We start from the raw sequence: 20,474 nt of genomic DNA on the forward strand, positions 1-20,474 counted from the left end.
TTTTGTGTAGATTGTATTTTGTAAAAGTAAGCATATATTACTTTTATAAAATAAAGTTATCTTTTGTAAAGACATTTGCATCATTATCCAGGGAAGGCCAAGGGGCGCACAAATCAATAATAATGCCATCAACTAAGTGAGAAATTCTTGGTCTTATGATAACCCAGTGTGTTTAAAACTTTGCAAATTTTTAATTAGTTAATATTAACTTTTTGAAAAGATAAGTCTTTCTAGAAAAGTAAGTGGTTTGATAGACAGGTAAAATGTTGGAAAGAATTATAGCACAATTTGAAGTCTTTTCAATGGGCCCTTGTAGCTAGCTAATGATAGTACCTTTTATTCTTAATTACTTTCTTAAAAAAAATCACCAACGTATCTGGTTACATTGTTCCAGTATCTATCCACATTTTCTTATCCTGTGAGAAAATTCCCACAATTTTTGTTTTATTGAATACTAAGAAGCCAATAGATAGAGAAGACCCATTGAACATATGGAAGCCTAAAAGCTTCTACTATGGATGTAGATGATATGCTTCCCATATCAACTTGCTTCAATGCTTATTTTTAGCTTTTGAAATATACTTTCATTCTGTCCTATTCCAAACTTTTGATATAGAATAAATTTTTATACCTATAATGGAGATAAATGATAATAGTGTTTAATTTTTAAGATTTTGAAATCTGATCAGTATCAACACTGGCCAGATAATTTTACTTCTTAATAAGCCTCAGTTTCCACATCTGCTTGTAATATCATCCTGAGAAAATTGTGACCGTTAAGTGACATAATGCATAAATTCCCATTGTGATATGTTAATTAAACACACTAGAACAGATGAACACCATCTTAAACAGATTAAATTTATCTTAAACATTTTAAATTTAATACAGTGAGAGCACTAGACATAGGTAATCCAGAGTCAGTATAGCAGCTCAGTAACACTAACTGAGACTGGATTCATCTCTCTGCTCTCCTGTCCTTGAGAATTTTGACTTGTAGTCACAGAATTGCTGCTTTTTCCTAACAAAATTAGAAGGTGAAATACCAGAACAAAGATGTCTTTTTTCAAGTGAAACTTGGCCTTTTTATTGATAAAACAACCTCTCTAAAAACGTGTCAATTTCATTTCTTAGGCCAATGTATTTACAAGGGAATCTAAAAAGTCACCCTAATATTCATTGGGGTATTTTGGTTAGAGGAGGAGAATGAATGTTGTGTATGCAGATTACAATATCTTCTACTACACTGTATATAAAATCTAATCAAATAACTACTAACTTTAGCAATTAAGGTTTCCATCTAATGAAATTTATTCTTGTACTGTCAGTCATAAAATCATACTTCCTTCCCTATCTCCTGTATCTGGAAAAACCATAATCCCTTAACATTGTGTCATAATCCCTCGTGTAAAAATATTATGCTGCTTTCTGGGAACTACATAAAAGTCTCCTCTTTGGCTCCAAACTAAATTTCAATTTTTTCAGTATAAATGATGCCATGGAGATCATCTTTATTGATTGTGTTTTTGTCCTGTTTGGAACTATTTCCTTATTAAAAATGGGAATATTTCTGTGATTCTTCATATTTCTCCAAAATAATGCTACCAAGTTTTAAAAGCTTCCATCAGTATATGAATATTCTTCAATTCAGTGTTCTTTAAGTATTGGGAGGTATGTTTTTCCCTTAATTTTGATACATTTCGTGTCCTATAAAAATAAACCAAGAGTATTTCATCATTTTAATTTGCATATTTGAGTAACTAGAAAGGTATAATATGCTTCACTTTTTTTTAATAATTGTCTCCTCTTACTAACCATTATTTGTTTACTGTAGTGTTTTCTTTTGGCATTTTTAGAAAACGTGATAAGAGAAAATTCAGAGACTCAGTATGATCTTTTCCCAAAGTCTGTGAGAGCAGTTATAGAGCATGTTGAGATTTCATAAGATTTTAACTTTTTCTGCCATATATCCACTTTTAGATGTTCTATTCTCTTGAGGCTTTAGATGCCATTAAAGGATTTACCTTAATTAATGAGATTCAAATAAATTGGCAGAGGGGAACAATTTTAAATAGAAAACTGTGTTAAGGTACCAGATAAAGTCAAATGTTATACTACATTAGACTTAACTCCTGCCCCCTTCCTAATGTTTTATTATAAAATGTTCCAACTTGTAGTACAGACATTCAAAATCATTCTTGATGTTTTTCTCCCATACTACTGTACTCATAAAGCAGAGTATATTAACCTGAAGCCATTAGGGTGAGAGAATTGCTTTGCCTAACAGTGCTTTACATTAGCCTCAAATACAAATAGCAGCAGTCTCATACAACCTCATCTCAGTAGAGCATGGACCAAAGTAATAGTAAAGGAACAGGACATGGAAGCTTTATTTTCCAGCTCCTGAAGTAAATCTTAATAGAATACATGTTTGAGTGCGCCAAGTATAAACATACTTATTCAAATGAAAACTAACGAGAGTGTATGAGATCATAGTGATCGGTTACTTTTAAAGGAATAGTTGGTTGAACTGTTAAACTGCTTCCTTCTGTTAATGAATATAATTGAACATTCATTTTATCCATTGTGCTTTAACTTGTTTAAATAACATAATCTGCTTTCAGTAACATTTAATCTGGTTGATGTAATTTTATTGGTTGCCACCTTTTCTTTGCTTTGAATGTATGGAAGCAATTTTCAGTCTCTTGCTTATCTTCATGTGAAATGTAAAATACTATTTTCATAGAATTCTTGTGCTTACTAAATTAATGCCTTCAATTTTGGAATATAAGGTTCCTTGAGGTTCTTATAATCTAGTCCATTTAGCTACTTACTTTAGAATTGGTCTAAATGTTATTAATGATTGCTGTTTTGAATGAATGAATTTTCTCATCACTAAACTTTTAGGATTATCTCTAAAATTTTCCAATACCCTCTTTAGGGATTAATTGTTTGCTAAATTTGTGTTTTTAAACACTTGTTTATTTACACATAAATGAAATCATGAATCCTGTCTATCAGAATGACCCTGGAATGGAAAATATATGTTCATAAACTGAGAATATGATTGCTCATTATAATAATGTTGTAAGTTAAGATGCCATGTTATTTAAATGTTAAAATATCTGCTCTGTCCAAATCACCAGTCAATTCATCATATTCTTGTTTCTCTGTCATAAATTGCCAAACAGATTTCTATATTCTTAACTAATAGACTTTGTTTTTATTTTGATTACTTTTTATCCCTAAGATTCTTCAGTAGTGATTCTAGTATTTCATTCTATTGAAATATTTTTAATAGATAGAAATGTTTTCGGTTTTAGATTATACTATAGTCCAAAGTATTATTATGTCTTCAGAGTAGATTTGACACTCAGAACAAACAGTGTGATTCAAGTTCATCAAAGTCAAATTCTGAACTGAAAATAAGTGATGTAGGAGTGCTGCTTCTTACTGTTACAGCACTTAAAAATTTCAAATAGTATAATGATCTCATACCCATTTACCTTACACCAGCTGCTGTTCACTTAACCATCTTTTCCTGTTTAATGGAAAACATGAATTCAGACTAAGGGCAGTCCTTTAAAGTTCATGCATCTAATTATAATTTTTAAAGTTCATGCATCTAATTATAATTTTTAATGTTCAGGAATCTAATTTGAATTTCTGCTTAAATGTTTGGAGTATTCCATCTTACTTATTCTTTTCCAGGGTATAATGATTTTATATTTGATTATTAGACAGAATGGAATTCTATTAATGAGCTTGTGTTTTTTCTGTAAACCATATATATATCTTAGTGTCATTTCTAAAACTGCGTTAAAATGCAGAAAGCATATAAAAGTTAGCCATTTCGTCACTTAAAAAAGTAAAAGGTAAATTACTCCCTCTCCCAAATTTTAGAAAGTATTTTAAGGATAGATACTAAGAATTTTTTGTTTCTGCCCATGATTGGATTTTACTTCTTTTCTTTGAAACAAAGTCTCGGCTTTGTGTAAAATTTTGCAATATTAAATTATTTAATTTTTAATAATAATTTTTAAATTATTATTTTTAAAAATTGGTATTTATATAGAAAACCATGAAAATAACAATAATAATAGTACGTGTTTCCTAAACATTAGAGAACCAAAATATACAGAAAATTATGATGAGAAAGAGCATACATTGCAAGAAAAACAATAGCCTGTTTCAATGACCTATTTAGGGCTGCAAATAATTTAAGTGATACATTCAATATTGTGCTGAGATTGGATTTATACTAAATTGGATCATTATTGATAATGATATGGGAAATATGAAAATGAAAGATTATATTATAAATATGAATAAAAGTTATTTTAATGTCTTGAAATGTGTGATTTTATGTAAAATAAAATTCAATAAAATGGTTATATTAGGAATTACTGAATTTTGGGTGACTTTTGGGCATCAGAGTTTAAGTATTATAGCCTAATTTTTCTAAGCCATTAGGATGCCAGTTCATCTTAACTGAGGTGGCATGCTTGAACCATCACTACTTTAATTTCTCACGATTACTAATGCCAGATTTTAGCTTACTGGAGTTAACTTGAGTAATAAATGCTTACCTCAAAAAATCCTACTTGCTGGCTGCAGTTTCTTGCTGGGGATGGAAGGTGGGGAAAAAAACCGACAACACTGTATTGACTACTAAGCCTTCCCTTCTGCCACTCATTTTTACTTATTTTTGAACTCATTTACTTATAACTCCACTTAACAGGTACTCCTAAAACTCCACAATATCAAATATTTTTGTTTGGCTTTCCAAGAAGTAGCTGCCTAGACAATAGTCAGAAATATATATTCACTTACACAAAGCATCTGCATTCACTTCCAGAGGATTCCTAAAGAAAAAAAAATTGTATATTTTACCTTTGGAATCTGGTTCACTCTGAATTCCCTGGCACTTAGGTAGAATGCTGGCTGCATTGCCAAAGGATTTCCAAAAATAAATCTGAAAGCAGACCTTGTATAGATGGAATCTCTTTGAAAATGGCCTTAGAAATTTTTGAATCTTTGTAGAATTTTTTTAAATTAATGCACAGACACACAGAGTCCTTAATTTGCACATGTTTAGCTTGGATTAGTACTATCCCATGTTCCACTGTCCTGTGACTCAAATTATTAATTTGATGCTTTTATTTCATTAACTGCTGAGTGATAAGACTTCTCTTACTTAGTTTCTTGGCTGATTGTGCAAATCTTTACTGGAATAAGGAAAGTAATTTGAAGGAGCATTGGTATGTAGGTTTAGCAGTAATAAGAATAAAATGATAATGAAGAAAAATTTCAAAGATATTATTCAAATTAGCACTCTATCTGCACAGTCAACTAATCATGGATTGAAAATATTTTTTAAAAATTGCTCTATTATGATAGCATGTATACTTTTTTACTCTTCATTATTCTCTAACCACTACAGTATAACTACATAGTACTTACATTATTTTAGGTATTAGAAGTTATCTGGAGCTAACTTAAAGGATATGGGAGGATTAGCACGGATTATATGTAAATTCTACACCATTCATGTCAAAGACCTGAGCACCAGATTCTAGTGTCTGCAAGAAGTCATAGAACTAATCCTTTGCAGATACTAAGGGATGACTGTACTAAGGAATGTTTGAAGTGTTTTTGAAGTTGTTAAATTTTAGTAGAACAAACAAATCACTAAAACATAAATCTTAAAAATTATAAATTTTCAAGTGCCTAAAATTAATAAAACAAGAATATAATTTTCCAAAGCATTTAGTGAGGAAATTGCTTATATAATTAAAGGCCCAGTACTCTTTTCTTTGGCAACTACCAGTTTATATATTATAACTGTTTCTCATGTACATTTATAGCAGCTATCAAAAAAGTTGTCTTATGTTTTACTGTGAGTACATTTTTAATCATATTCTTACATATTTAATAGTTCAGAGAATGAAGGTTCAGAAAAGAAGAAAACATGACAAAGTTGGAAATAAGAAATCCACAACAGTTAGCATACTTTTTCATTATCCACTCTTTGAAGGAAAGCAGATGGCACTTCTTATGCAGATGACTGCAAGAGACAACAGTCCAGGATACCTATCATCATTGAATTAATTTATATTATGATCTAGCCTTGTGTAGACAGTTACTTTTAACTGCTTTTAATTTTTATCCTTTCTTGGATTTCATCATAATTACTTGTAACATCAGTTTGTAATTTTATGATTATTTGTATGAAAATTTATCATCTGATTCTTCCCCTAGATTAGAAACTATATAAGAGCAGGGAAAAACAAATAACCCAATAATAAAAGCTAAAGACCTGGACACATACTTCTCAGAAGTGGATATATAATTAATCAACAAATATATGAAAAAATGTTTATCATCTTTAGCAATTAGAGATATGCAAATCAAAACTACTCTAAGATATCATCTTACTCCTTTCAGAATGGGGGTTATTATGAAGACAAAAACAATAAGTGTTGGTGAGAATGTAGGAAAAAAGGTACACTCATACATTGCTGGTGGGACTCCAAAATGGTGCAGCCAATATGGAAAGCAGTATGGAGATTCCTTGGAAATCTTGGAATGAATCATAGTTTGACCCAGCTATCCTTCTCCTCAGTCTATACCCAAAGGATATAAAATCAGCATACTACAGTGACACAGCCATATCAATGTTTATAGCAGCACAATTCACAATAGCTAAACTGTGGAACCAACCTAGATGCCCTTCAGTTGTTGAATGGATAAAAACAATGTGGCATATATACACAATGTAATTTTGCTCAGCAAAGAGAATAAAAGCATGGCATTTGCAGGTAAATGGATGGCATTGGAGAAGAAAAAGCTAAATGAAGTCAGCAAATCCCAAAACTACAAATGGCAAATGTTTTCTCTGATTCATAATGGAGTAGGGAGTGGGATCATAGAGAAATAGATTAATTCTAGATAGGGCATAGTGATAGGAGGGAAAGGGAGGGGGCAGGGGGTTACAAGGATGGTGGAATGTGGTAGACATCATTATACAAAGTACAAGTATGAAGACACGAATTGGTGTCAACATACTTTATATCCAACCAGAGATATAAAAAATTGTGCTATATATGTTTAATATGAATTGCAATGCATTCCACTGTCATTTTTTTGTAAATCAATAAAAAATAAGAGTAGGGACTTTTACCCTTACTGTTCTTAAGTAGATAAATGCTAAATAAAATGAATCATTTAGAAATAAGTTAACAACATGGGAACTTCATGGCAAAATTGTGCCTTTATCTTACTGAAGATTTATCCCAGATTCTATAAAAATGTTTTCTAGGCTTTCAGTCTACTGCTACCCTGCTGATAAATTGTTAGTTGTATTAGTACATGCTTCTCTCTGACTGATAGGGGAAAAGAATCTAGAAAAAAGTTTGGGTCCAAATTTAAGACATGTTGATTTAAGACTGTTGAAATGTATTGAAAAAGAAAGTTTTTCCAGTGAACTTCTCCTATGCTGACTTTGGAGGAAAAAAAAAACACCTGAAGACACTATGGTTAAATTATTGCTATTTCTAAATATCCTGATTTCAATCAAAGCATAAGCATACCTAATATCTTTTATTCCTACAAATATTGTAGGTCCTTGTGCTTTTCCAAATAGTGTGATTTGGGATTTTCTAACCTTTTCTGCCACTAACTGGGCCAGAAAGTGGCCAAGTTATTAGATACTGCTACAACTTGAAATGTTTCTGTAAAATGTTGAATTACAAAGACTTTTATTTTGTAAAAAATGGCTTTCTTACGCCATGAAATTTTGTTCTTAGAATATTAAAGAATTATTACATTAAGAAAAAAAGTAGAAGTCATCTGTATCTCCAGTGACTCCCTTTGAGAGGCACCGCTCTTCAGAGTCTCTTATCTATATTTCCAGGGAATTTTTTAGGCATAAACATATAGACATATATATTTTTTTATTTTTTTCCACTATATATACAATTATACTATAACATTATTGTGCCATTGGCTCTTTTCATTTCAGGATAATTCCTTGTCAGTTTTGATTATTAATATGTACATAACTGGAGTAGAAATCTTGAAACTAAGCTGTGTCAACAAACAGAGGTACTTGGAGTTTAGGTTTGATTATCCATTAATTAGGTCCTTTAGCTTTTAAGGAAACCAACAAGATAACTGTTTATTCTTTTAGTATAAAGAGTATAATAAAATTTATTCATTTAGCAACTTTTTATTGAGTTATACTATGTAACAAGAAGTCTTCTAAACAGTTGAGAGATAAGTTGATGAATAAGAGATAAGAAATTCTTACTCTTATGGAAATACATTCTAGAAATACATAGGAAACTGTTACTGAGACAACATACTTTAAAATCCAAAGTATAAATTTTTAATTTTTTATTGATATTGCTTTAAGAACTCTAATGATGTCAGTATGCAAGAATGATGATAGAAAATTATTTTCCAAATTGTTTTTTCTTAGTGCATTAACTTTTTAAAATAGCTATAAAATTTCAGAATTAATTAGTATTGTCATACCTTTAATTGAGAAAACATTACCTCCTTCTTCCTGCCCTATGGTTCTAAAAAGAGAGAGTGGAGTTTTGGGCATAATCTAGTTTAACTTTTCGGATTTTGACATAAAAATGAGAACAAAAATCACAAGTTGGGCATCAAAGCAAAGTCTAATATCTATGAGACTTTTTCCATTTGCCTTTAATTCAGATCTTTGGCTTTATTTTCATACTACTGTCATCTCTAACTTAATTTGCACACATCATCAGTAGAAAACTCCAATGCTTTTGGGTCAGAGGTATAAACTCTTATCTTCATTTAATTTTATCTAGGTATTAGACTAATAGTATAAACTACCCAGAAAAAATACCGTTTGTTTCCAGTTCTTTGAATTATTCATTAGGCAGATACATTTAAGGTATATACTTGATACTTATTATTATCATTTTAAACCAGTTTTATAAATTGACAGAATAAAAGGCTTCTAATCAACTTGTTATCATTGATAATCCTAAAGTAAATTTTATTCTATATATTTGTGTCAAGTTATTGATGTGTCATCCAAGTCAAGTTTTGTGATGTTAGAAAGTTTCAGAAATAGACACATTATTATTGAGAACCTTTTAGTAAGTATGTACGGTATTTAGCCAAGGACTTTTGTGAACTTCTTTCTTATAGGTCCACACCAAACTATCTATCACAAATAATAACAGCCCAAAAGAAAACTCCCAGATCTTCATCTTGTCAAAAAGACAAAGTTAACAAAAGAAATGAGCATAGTGAATCTCCTTTACACATGGCAGCTATTTGAGGAGATGTGAAACAAGTCAAAGAATTAATAAATTTAGAGAGAAATGTGAACATGAAAGATTTTGTAGGTAAGATTAAACTCAAGACTAATATTTGGGAACTAATATTGAAATAGATCTTGGTTACAGTGTTATTCATTTTAAAAAAAAATTTGCTGAAATGGAAGGTTCTGATAATATATGTTTTTACAAAACTTTTGGAGTATGTGCATAAAACCATGTTCTGCTGTATTAGTTGTCAATAATTACAGCTTTTGAATATTAAACTTATATTTTAGTTGACATTACTGTATAATTTCTTAAAAAATATTTTTTAGTTGTACTTGGACACAATACCTTTATTTAATTTATTTATTTATATGTGGTGCTGAGGATCAAACCCAAGGCCTGACATGTGCTAGGCGAGCGAGCGCTCTACAGCTGAGCCACCACCCCAGCCCCAACTCCATAATTCTTTATTAAATTTAAGTTCTGTCCAAAGTAAATTTGAGTACATAATATTATGTTAATTCATTCATAATTCTTTGAGAAACATTAACCTGAACATGAAGATTGTAAGAGAGTAGCATTATTTTCACTTTAATTATTCAAATAATATGCTAATGTATTTTTACTATGAAGAATTCAAATAATAGATGTTGACAGAGAATAATATAGAAATTCTTCTTAATTTCAATCTTACAGTACTGTTTCACTTCTATATTTTTTGTCTTCCACAGAAATGTCATTAATAATTTGTAGGTTATTCATTCACTGCATTTTCATGATCATATGTAAATATGAACATTTACTTTCTTATAGGCTTAAAAAAATATTATTCCATCTGTTGTTCTTCAGCCTGTTTGTAATTATAGTAAATTCTTTCAATATATATAGGTAAATTTACTTCATTTTTAACAGCTACATAATATTAATATAGTCAACACTGTTATAAAACCATAGTTTTGAGTAACTTGGGACTGTTTCAGTAGAATTGAAATTGTAATGGCAGATTCCCACCAAAATAAGATCCTGTATCAGTTTATACTACAATCAAGAATCTGTCACTATAACTTGATGATATTAACTTAATTGCTATTATAATAATGAAAAAATTTTAATTTTCATATCCATAATCAGTAATGGTAGTAAATGTTTCTTATAAATTTGTATATATCTTGAACTGGTGTATGTATCTTAAAATTGTATGTTTAATTATTATTTATTATTCTAACTTTAGGTTGGACACCACTGAATGAAGTTTTCAATGTTGGAAATAATAATGTTGCTAATATACTTATAGCAGCTGGACCAGATATTAACACACAAGGATTAGACGATGACATGCCACACCATGAGTCTGTTAGTAGTGGACACAGAGAGGTAAGTATGATAGAAGAAATCAATAATGTGCAATTCTATCATAGATTACACCACAGTAAAATTTAGCTTAGTTCTTAGTTGTATGATCTTGTGTTATATTTCATTCATTGCTTGACCAACTCATGTGTATTTTATTTTCCCTTATTTTTTCTAACTACTAATTCAAAGTCAGATTTGGCATTATCTCTTTTTTTTTCAAAATTTACCTGTAATGTTATTTTAAATATATCCAAATATTTTAGGAACTAAACTTTAGATTAAAAATGCTACCTTTCTCATTTATAATTTTATAATATACTTTTCCAAGTTACTCATTAAGTTTTAATAATAGGAAATTGTAATCCTTATTTTTTCTCTAAACTGCTCTTGTGTACTATTGAACCATTCTTAACTTCCTGATGCATCAACAATTTGTACATACTTATGGATAGAACTTTTTTCTTCCTCTTTACTTATCTATTGTCATGTTTCCTGTGCTAGTCTGTGAATACCATTCGGACAGACATTTGGTGTTTTCTGTTACTGATTCTGGAAATGTGTGTTGCAAAAGAAATAATAAATTTGGCATAGATACCTGGATGGATAGATAACTGAGGATAGGCAGAAGGGCAAAGGCTTTGTCCATAAGGCCTGACAAATTATAGGAGGCATTGCGCTTTCCTCTGAATTTATCAGAAGAGATGTGTTTTCTAGCTAATACCATACTTTAGAATTTAAAAAATGCATTATTAATAGTTATCATAAATTAATAACTTTCTTTTAAACATGGTATATAAAGATTTCTTGATTTACAAGTGTGATTTGACAGAATTATGTCTTGTGAATAAGACATATTTGTTTACACCAGTATAAGTTTCTAAATATGTACATTGCTGCAAAATATTTGTAGAAGCTGACCTTTGGCTCATATACTAAAACAGATTGAAACATTGTTTCCAGACTCTTTCTGAGCAAGATTGGCATGCTGTTTTCAAAAGATGTTTGCTTTTCCTCCTAGCAACAAGCTATGTTCTTCTTGTTCTTTGACTTGAGCCTAGGGAAAAGAGAATTAAGAGCAATCAAAATCTCTCAATTCTGCATATAGATGGATTAGGTCTTAGGAGCCTCTCCCTAAAGAACTGTATTTCTTTTACTCATTGATAGCCATGACAACTTCAACCATCCATAAAACATCCCTAATGTAGAAGAAGCAAAAATACAGCTGTTTTGTAGCAAGGTCTAAAGTATTTAGAATAAGAGAAGATTAACCTAACTTCTAAACAACTATTCCTTACGTGCTATATAAGTGAGTTGTACCTCACAATACATAATTTTATAGTAACCTTAGTTCTATTTGTTTTAGATTTGTATCATTTTTTTGTCTTATCATTTTTACCTACTTCTAGTTTGTTGCCTGTTATAATAACTTTTATTTCCCTTAAGTCCTTTTTAGAATAAGGATCTGCATATGAAAATGATGTGCAAAATATTGGTTGTTAGAATTTGTACATCATGCTTGAATCTGTACTTGACTTATCATCATAGACACGTATTCAATATTCATCGATCGCTTCCTGATGAACAGAAAGCAATGTGAAGATCCTTTTTGCTAGTTTCTCATCCTGGGCTCTTTTCTAAGAAAATGAACCTTAAAATGCAAAATATTTCATATCATTAAAATGTTCACTACATTGTTATTTATAATGATTAAAGGATTTTTTTAACTTCATTTAACCTTCTCAAATGTCATTCCTAAGTGAGATTTTTAAAGATATGGATATACAAGGACAAAGATAAGAAGAAATGGAAAACCAAGATTTTAGAAAGTGGAAATTAGATAATATATATACAGTTGCTAACCTAGTACAGGGTTTATCTGACTTTTACTATAAAGGTCAAATGGTAAAAATTTTAAACTTTGCACCTTTTTTTCCACTCTTCTGTTTACTCTTTTAACAAAACTTTAAAAATATAAAAATTATTGGACCCAGAGGCCATAATTTGTCTACCTCTGATTTAGGAGAGATAAGAACATTGAAACAAAGCCATTATGACACATAATTGCAGAGAAATTGAAGCTCAGGAATTGATGACACCACTTGCCTCTGGAATTCCTGTTTGGACTGCAAACAATGTGATTGAATCAAAGTTTTGTTTGTTTTTTTACTTTATAGTCCCTCCCCAATCTTATATAGCCAGATGACTTCACCTCTTCTACCTTGGTAGGTGTTTCCAAGATGGAGCTAAGGATTAGGAACAATTGTCCTTAAGTAACAACTTTGGAAAGCTAGTTGATGTTTTAAAATCACAAATACTTGTAATTCAATAAAAATAAACATAAATAAAATATTAGCCTTTGGATTCACAAGTAAATTGTTATCTTTATACAATCTTACATTTCAAATTTTCTACAAAGCAGTTAAGAAAATTTTTTCATTTCATTCATTGCAAATCTTCATTCTTATATAATTTGTTTCAAATTCTTGATTTACATTATCTTCAAATTATTCTTTTAATGCAAAATGTAGTTAATACTCATCTGTTCATGTTATTTGTTTAAAGATTCTTTCAGAAGGTATAATTTCTAAGTACACAAAAACACCATAGTTAAGTGTTGGGAATACAGAGAGAAATATATTTAAGACCTGAACCCATGTGAAGATGGGAAGTATTCTAGAATAAGGGGGAAATATATATTAATAAATTTTAATGTAGGTTGTGTCACATAGAACACATCAGTGTCAGTGGAAGTAAAAGATCAAAACAGGGCGAGATGGTAAGTAGGCACAATTGATAACAGTTGGCCAACTCAGTTAATGGGTAGTTTTCAGTGCCAGTTGCTAAGAATGGAAAGGTTAATGGTAGAAATTTTAATGAAGTTCATTTGAAACTTGCTGATTTGTATTGAAACATCCAATGAGCATTTGAATATTTGGTTTAGAGTTAAGAGAGCAAGAGAATGAAAATGAATGAGTGCATTGTAGAATGATCAAATTCTGTCAGTGTAGGTGAGAACCCTAAGAAGGGATGTATATCAAAGCTTGAAAAAGTAGACCAGGACAGGTTCTTCATAGGACTGATGCATGCAGGTAGAAGAGTGAAGAGCTATTTTTAAAAGTGAAGGTTGCAAGGGTAAACATCTTTTCAGGAATTTGACTAAAGAAAGATTCAGCTAGAGGAGGAAAATATGACCTTGGGGTGAATTTTGGATTTTGTTGTTGTTGTTTTGTTTTGTTTCTTTCTTTCTTTTCTTTTTTTTTTTTTTGAGTTTTAAGGATCTAATCTAGATCCTTGTACATCTTAGGCAAACTCTTTACCATGGAGATACAGCACCAATCACTATTTTATTTTATTTTGACACAGAATCTTGCTTAGTTTCCCAAGTTGACCTTAAACTTGCCATTCTGTTATCTCAGACTCCCAAGCATATAGGATCGGGAATATAGGTTTGAACACAGTTTTTTCTTTGCCTGTGTTTCATTTCTTCCTTGCCATTATTTTTTTTTAAGTTGGAATAAATATGAACTGAAAAGATTGTCTTCTACATAGAAGACAACTAAAAGGGGTTCAAAAATATCGAAAGGAAGAGTATACAAATGAATAGAAAAGAAATGATGACTAACTGGGTAGATCCTGGTTTTATGGTTCCTGAAGTTTTTATATGTTGATGGGAATAAGAGGTCCCTTTTGAGAAAAAATTTAAAGTAATGAATACAAAATCAGATGTAGGGAATTGTAAGATCCTATAAAAGCGAAAGGCCTTGAAGTTTAAGCTTCATTAATTCTAAGTAAGTCCTGTGGATGAATGGCAGATGAAATTCCTGGGAGATAAGGAAGAAAGGAAAATTAGGGCATTAATACATTCATAGTAGTATTAGCTTTAAACAGAAGGGAAATAGTTCCTTTGTGATTTCTACTAGAATGAACAATTCAAGAGGCTATGGAGCTTGCTGCTATTTATCCAAACCTGAAATAGTACTTACTAATAGATAGTCAAATTCTTGCTTATTTTATGATAAAACAGGAAGAAAACCATGAAATTGAGCAATAAAATGGTCCTATTTAAATTTAAAGGTGGAAGATTATTTTAGTAGATGCCAATCAGTATATGGAAGCAGGTTTCAGTGAAAATGGAACTGGCAGAAAATAATAATATAGAATAGGATGCAAGTAATGGATGCAGAGTAGAAATAACACTGAGAAGAACACTATGTTATCAAGAGAATGATCAAAATCATATTAACTATGAAGAGACTAAATCTTCCTACCACTTAATGTTAAAGATAGTGAAACTGTTGCTTCATCAGGGTGGAAACCCATTTCAAGCTAATAAACATGGGGAGTGCCCAGTGATGTAGCAGAAACAAAAGAATTGGAGTTGTCACTAAAAAGACAGGTGCCTGTGTCTGATGATGATAAAAGTTATACTAGTTGCTTTTAAATCATTTATATTCAATTGTTTAGCATTTGGTAGCTAATTCTGGATTAATATTTTAATATATAAAGTTTAAATACTGTAGAATAATGCTTGCTACCTCTTACTAGAATCTTAGCTACCTAAGGATGATGTAGTTAGTAATCTAGGTTTTTGCTACACATACCTTGTATGATAGGCATCATAGTGCTTTTCACCCTTTTTCTGTATTTTCTCCCACAAATTACTAAACTATTCTTTTATTACATTCAAGCATATTTTAGAACCTCTCCCCATGCATAGCTTCTCCCATGACGTCTTTTCAGTCTTCTGTATTATGGCCCTACTAACCAAATCCTGTCTTTTTCTGGCATTAATGAGTCCTTCACTCTGGATATTATTGTAGGGTAGGGGCGATCTACTTAAAAATGTTTTTTAAAAAGAAAGAACCAAAAGAATTTAACATTTTTTAAATTTTGTTGAAGAAAATCTGTGCATAAACAGAAAAGGTTCAGTCATATTTTAGAAAAAGATAAATGAAAAAGAATTCTAAGCCAGGCATTATGGTGCACACCTGTAGTCCGAGCAGCTCAGGAGCCTGAGACATGAGGATGGACATTTCAAAGCCAGCCTTAGCAAAAGTGAGGTACTAAGCAACTCAGTGAGACCCTGTCTCTAAATAAAATTCAAAAGGGGATTGGGATGTGGCTCAGTGGTCTAGTATCCCTGACTTCAATCCCCAGTTCCTCCTCCCCAATAAAATTGGAATTCTTTCAATCTATGGCCATATCCTCATAAAATCTTAGAGAATTCCTGTAAACAATTAGATGATTTACTAAATTGCATCTCCCTTGAGAAAGCAATAGAAAAGCATCTATAATTGGAAGCACATAATTTCTAATTTTTATTTTCTATGATACAACACAACTTTAGTTTTCACCTGATAGGACAACTAAAAGAACCTACCTTCTGAATAATACATCTTTATTGCCTTGCTAAACAAAACTTAGTTGTAAATATAGTCCCAACTGAATAGGCAGATTGTGCCAAATTATGATAAATAGAATAAAGATTTTCAGAAATAAGAGATTCAGCAGTGAGCATTTACCTCCTAGAGATATTTAAATAATAGCTATAGATATCGAATTGACTATAGATGTGAGATCACATAAGAAAAAATCAAATTTAAGTATCAAATTAAAACCTTCGAGAAGAGATGACACTAAATTTTAGTAAAATTGTGTTTAAAATAGGGAGGGTTATAATAATGACTTATTCTATGGTGATTGGATAAATATCAGTTACAAATGCTTTTGCAATTGAAAATGCAAGAATTACCATATTTAACATTAGATAAGAAAGTTAGGAAATAATCCATGGCAGAAAGATCATAATTTTGTAGTAATAAAGGACATATAATTCAAACCTGAGATTAAATTGTGTTGCCTTCTTAAATACTGAGTAGTACTGTCCAAAATATGTAAAACATAAAGTTGTCAGAAATATAAGGTAAAATTGACAGAAGTATAGTATTACTTGGAATCTGCAGCAGTTTTCCCAGCATATTATGAATATCTCAGTGTTGTAGAGAGTGTATACATAACAATTTGTACTTACAGGTTGAGACAAAAATAGTGCTATATTTGTTAAAAGTTTGTAGCTATCATTAAACTTAAAAAGAAAGAAAATAAATGTTAACAATTTTTGTGTTATGTGGAACCAGGATTATATTATCTGAAATTTCATTTTCCATTCACAGCACAATTTTTTGAACTCTGTATATAAAATATGTTCACACCAAATTATGCCATTATACATGAGCTCTCTTGTTTATTTATTTTTTGCCTTACAATTCTTAATACACCTTTATACCACAATTTATCATATCTCTGTTAGTATATAAGGTATGTTGATACCAAATTCACATCTTCATACATGTATTTTGTGTAATGATGAATGGATAATTATGATTGTAATACATTCCACTATTGTCATGTAAGAAATAAAAATAAATACATAAATAAATAAAAATATATTTTAATATTAGATTTGATGTAGAATGTTCATGGTACAATTTAATAAATTTTGGATTTGTTGCCTTAGAGATAAAAATAAAATTGCATTTTCTTTCATGAGAAAGTAAAAAAATAAGATTAAAACCTACAACATTTTTTATATGGCATATTTATTCTATTTATTATACCTATGCACTCTTAATTTGTTTTTTTCGGAAAAGTGGCACTGTGAAAAGCATACAGCTTTTGTAAACATTTCCATAGAAAGAAGTGCTATAACAATATTTTCTCTCAAAAAATGTATTTTATTTGAACTTCAGTGTATAATTGGAGCAGAACACATATTTTAGAACCTTTTGGATTTTCACTGATCTTAATGATTATCTGTGCTCATCAGCTATCTACTGATCTTCCAAATATTTACTTTTTACCTGGTGACTATGCCTGAATTATTGCTTAATCAAAGCCCCTCAAGAAATGATGCAGAAATTGTCAGTAAGTATCATACAAAAATTTTGGAGTTGCTAAAAAGACTCATGAAAATAATGAAAGTTTAGTTGACATGAGGTCCTTATTAGACTTAACTTTATCAAACTTCTTTCACTCTAAATTCAGAATAGTACTAGTATTTAAGCAAGAATTACTTTAAGGCCTCGGGTTTTAGCTCAGTGTTGGAGCACTTGCCTCGCATGCATGAGGCACTGGGTTCAATTCTTGGCACCACATAAAAATAAATAAATAAAGATATTGTTTCCATCTATAACACCAAAAAAAAAAAAAAGAAAAGAATTACTTTAACTGCCCATTCATATTTATATGTGGAAAGACTTATAGCATTGTTATCTATCTGCTATGTCAGGTCATCTATGTGATAGATACACTTTAAGTGCTGCAAAGTTAAAAATTTTGGAGTAAATGGAAGGATGTTATCTAAATAGCACTCCACATATGTTTTGTTCCATTAGGCATTATGCTTTATAGTCAGTTCTATTCAGTGTAGCCATTCGATAATCTAGTTTTTACTAGTCTTCAAGATAAGGAGCTCATGACAAACTGTAAATCAACATAGTACTTTCTTCATCAAAAAGGAAAAAAGTTCTGTGGAAAAATGTCAGCTAAAATTAATAGTCAGCTAAAATGAACAGTGTGCTTAATGTCATCCTTTATTTCCACTTGTAGCACAAGCACTCTTTTTGTGAGGGATCAGTAATAAATAAATTACAGATGACCTCACTCCATGGACCACACTTGGAGCAGTAGTTTTAGGTCATGTATATCAGACCTGAAGGTGTTACAGGAACACATGCCCTGATTAATATAGCCTATTTGTATAAAATGTGTGGTTCTTTTAAATTTGCATACTTCTATAGTCATTTTCCCTTCAGTCTTTTCCCATAGTCTGATTCCATATTACCTTCCTATAGCAAATTCTATCTAATAAAAATGTTTGTTACCAATAATTGCGTATGCTACCATGCTGAGAATTCATAGTTAGAAGCCTGATCTTACTCATAAACCATAATTATGATAATGGAAAAATGGGTAACTCTCTGTCATATAACGCCCCCACATAATTTCTGATACTTACTAACTGCCAAAGTAGAGATTTTGTTAGCAACTTTTCCAGACACTGGTTTTATTATTTTAAAACAATGTCCATTGTACAAACATTAATTGCCAGTGATCGTCATAAGAGCTATTCTTCTTTTTCTGATCTTTGCCAACAATCTGGCCTTGTTTCTTAAACAACTACTGCTATAAACTTTCCTTACTTAACAAAATGTTTCATCATAAATAAATAAGCTGTTTTTATTGAGATAGGAGACCTGTAAAAAACAGTGATATATTATTACCCACTGGTGTTCACTAAGTGATTTGTGTGTCCAAAAATATACAGAACAACCAGTATTTTTGAATCCTCATTTTGTTCATGTTAAAATAATAAATTGTACTATTTTACCACAAATACATTGTCATAATTTGTGAAGCTTCCTCAGTTTCATATTTCAGACGCTATGAAAATACAAATATTAGTACATGCTTATATGGAAATTGTAACATTTAATGTATCGAGAGGTCCAAAAACAACCCGAATATTTAAGCCATATTATACCAGAATTTTTAACTGAGTGGCTTATGTGATGTTAACTGTTCATAAGTAGGATCTGTTTATAAGATCTTCTTCCTAGAAGATCACCTTAGGAAGTTTTAAAGCAAACCTTTTTTTTGGGAGGGGGGGAAGGTGCCAAGGATTGAACTCATAGGCACTCAGCCACTGATCCATATCTCCAGCCCTATTTTGTATTTCATTTAGAGACAAGGTCACATTGAGTTGCTTAGCACCTTGAATTTGCTCAGGTTGACTTTGAACTTGCAATCCTCCTGCCTCAGCCTCCTGAGCCGCTGGGATTACAGGTGTGCACCTGGGTACCCAGCTTCAAGCAAACCTGTAATTAGAATTATAGAGATTTGAAGGAAGAGATTACTTACAGTGTTATGTGTGTGAACATGTTTGATCATTAGACTCTAGACTCAATAGAGCATTTTATAGAGTAGTTTGCTTATTGGCCTACTAAAGATTTCTCTACTTTGTATGTAAAGTTAAAATGTAAATGGCCTTTTTTTGTTCCTTTCCAAATGGTATATTTTAATAACTTTCAGTGTATTTGTTAGAATGTAATACAGGTTTGATGTTTTATTTCCATAAAACACTGACCATTTATAACCCAAGAATCTATACACCCAGGTTGTTAGTGACTTCCTTGATAAAGCCTATATCTGAAATTTTTGAATAATAGCAAGCATCATATTTAGTGCTTAACTTTATATATCCCTTTATTATCAATACTTCAAAATAGCTATTTAGGAATCTTATGTTCAGAAGATTGAGCATACACCACAATAGACAATCAAGTATTCTTTAATTACTACTTAAGAGAAGTTTTGTTATAGTGTTTTTTGCATGCTCTGTTTTCTCCTCCTTTTGTAGCATGGATGCTTTACACACAGAGTTCTAAATTTTAATTTTTAAAATATTTCCTTTTGTAATTACCATCAGTTTGCTTCTACCAGTATCTTAAAATTCATAGTTTTTAAAAATAAATTCTTAGTTTAAATCAATACAGAGTTTATCATGTGTTTTAAGTGAATTAATTATATTAACCTAGTCTGAAAACCTAAGAATTTTTAATTTCAGTTGCCATTATAATTACAGAAAAATATGTAAGATTTTAAGTAGAGGTAAAAGTGGAAATTATGAATATCTAATTTAATGTACATTGTAAAAGTTCACTCTTTATCAGTGTCTATAGAAATCACTTTCTGCATCTTGACTTGTGCAGCATGCACATCTATATATAAAAATGGAAAATTGTAGTTGCA

General features: G+C 30.7%; 1 pseudogene; it reads left to right on the forward strand.

The window, feature by feature from the left end:
* Positions 1–5,946: 5,946 nt before the first annotated feature.
* Positions 5,947–20,474, forward strand: part of LOC143382657 (ankyrin repeat domain-containing protein 12-like) — a 31,760-nt pseudogene continuing 17,232 nt past the window's right edge.

Source organism: Callospermophilus lateralis, chromosome 17, assembly GCF_048772815.1.
Source record: "Callospermophilus lateralis isolate mCalLat2 chromosome 17, mCalLat2.hap1, whole genome shotgun sequence".
Classification (NCBI taxonomy): Eukaryota; Metazoa; Chordata; class Mammalia; order Rodentia; family Sciuridae; genus Callospermophilus; species Callospermophilus lateralis.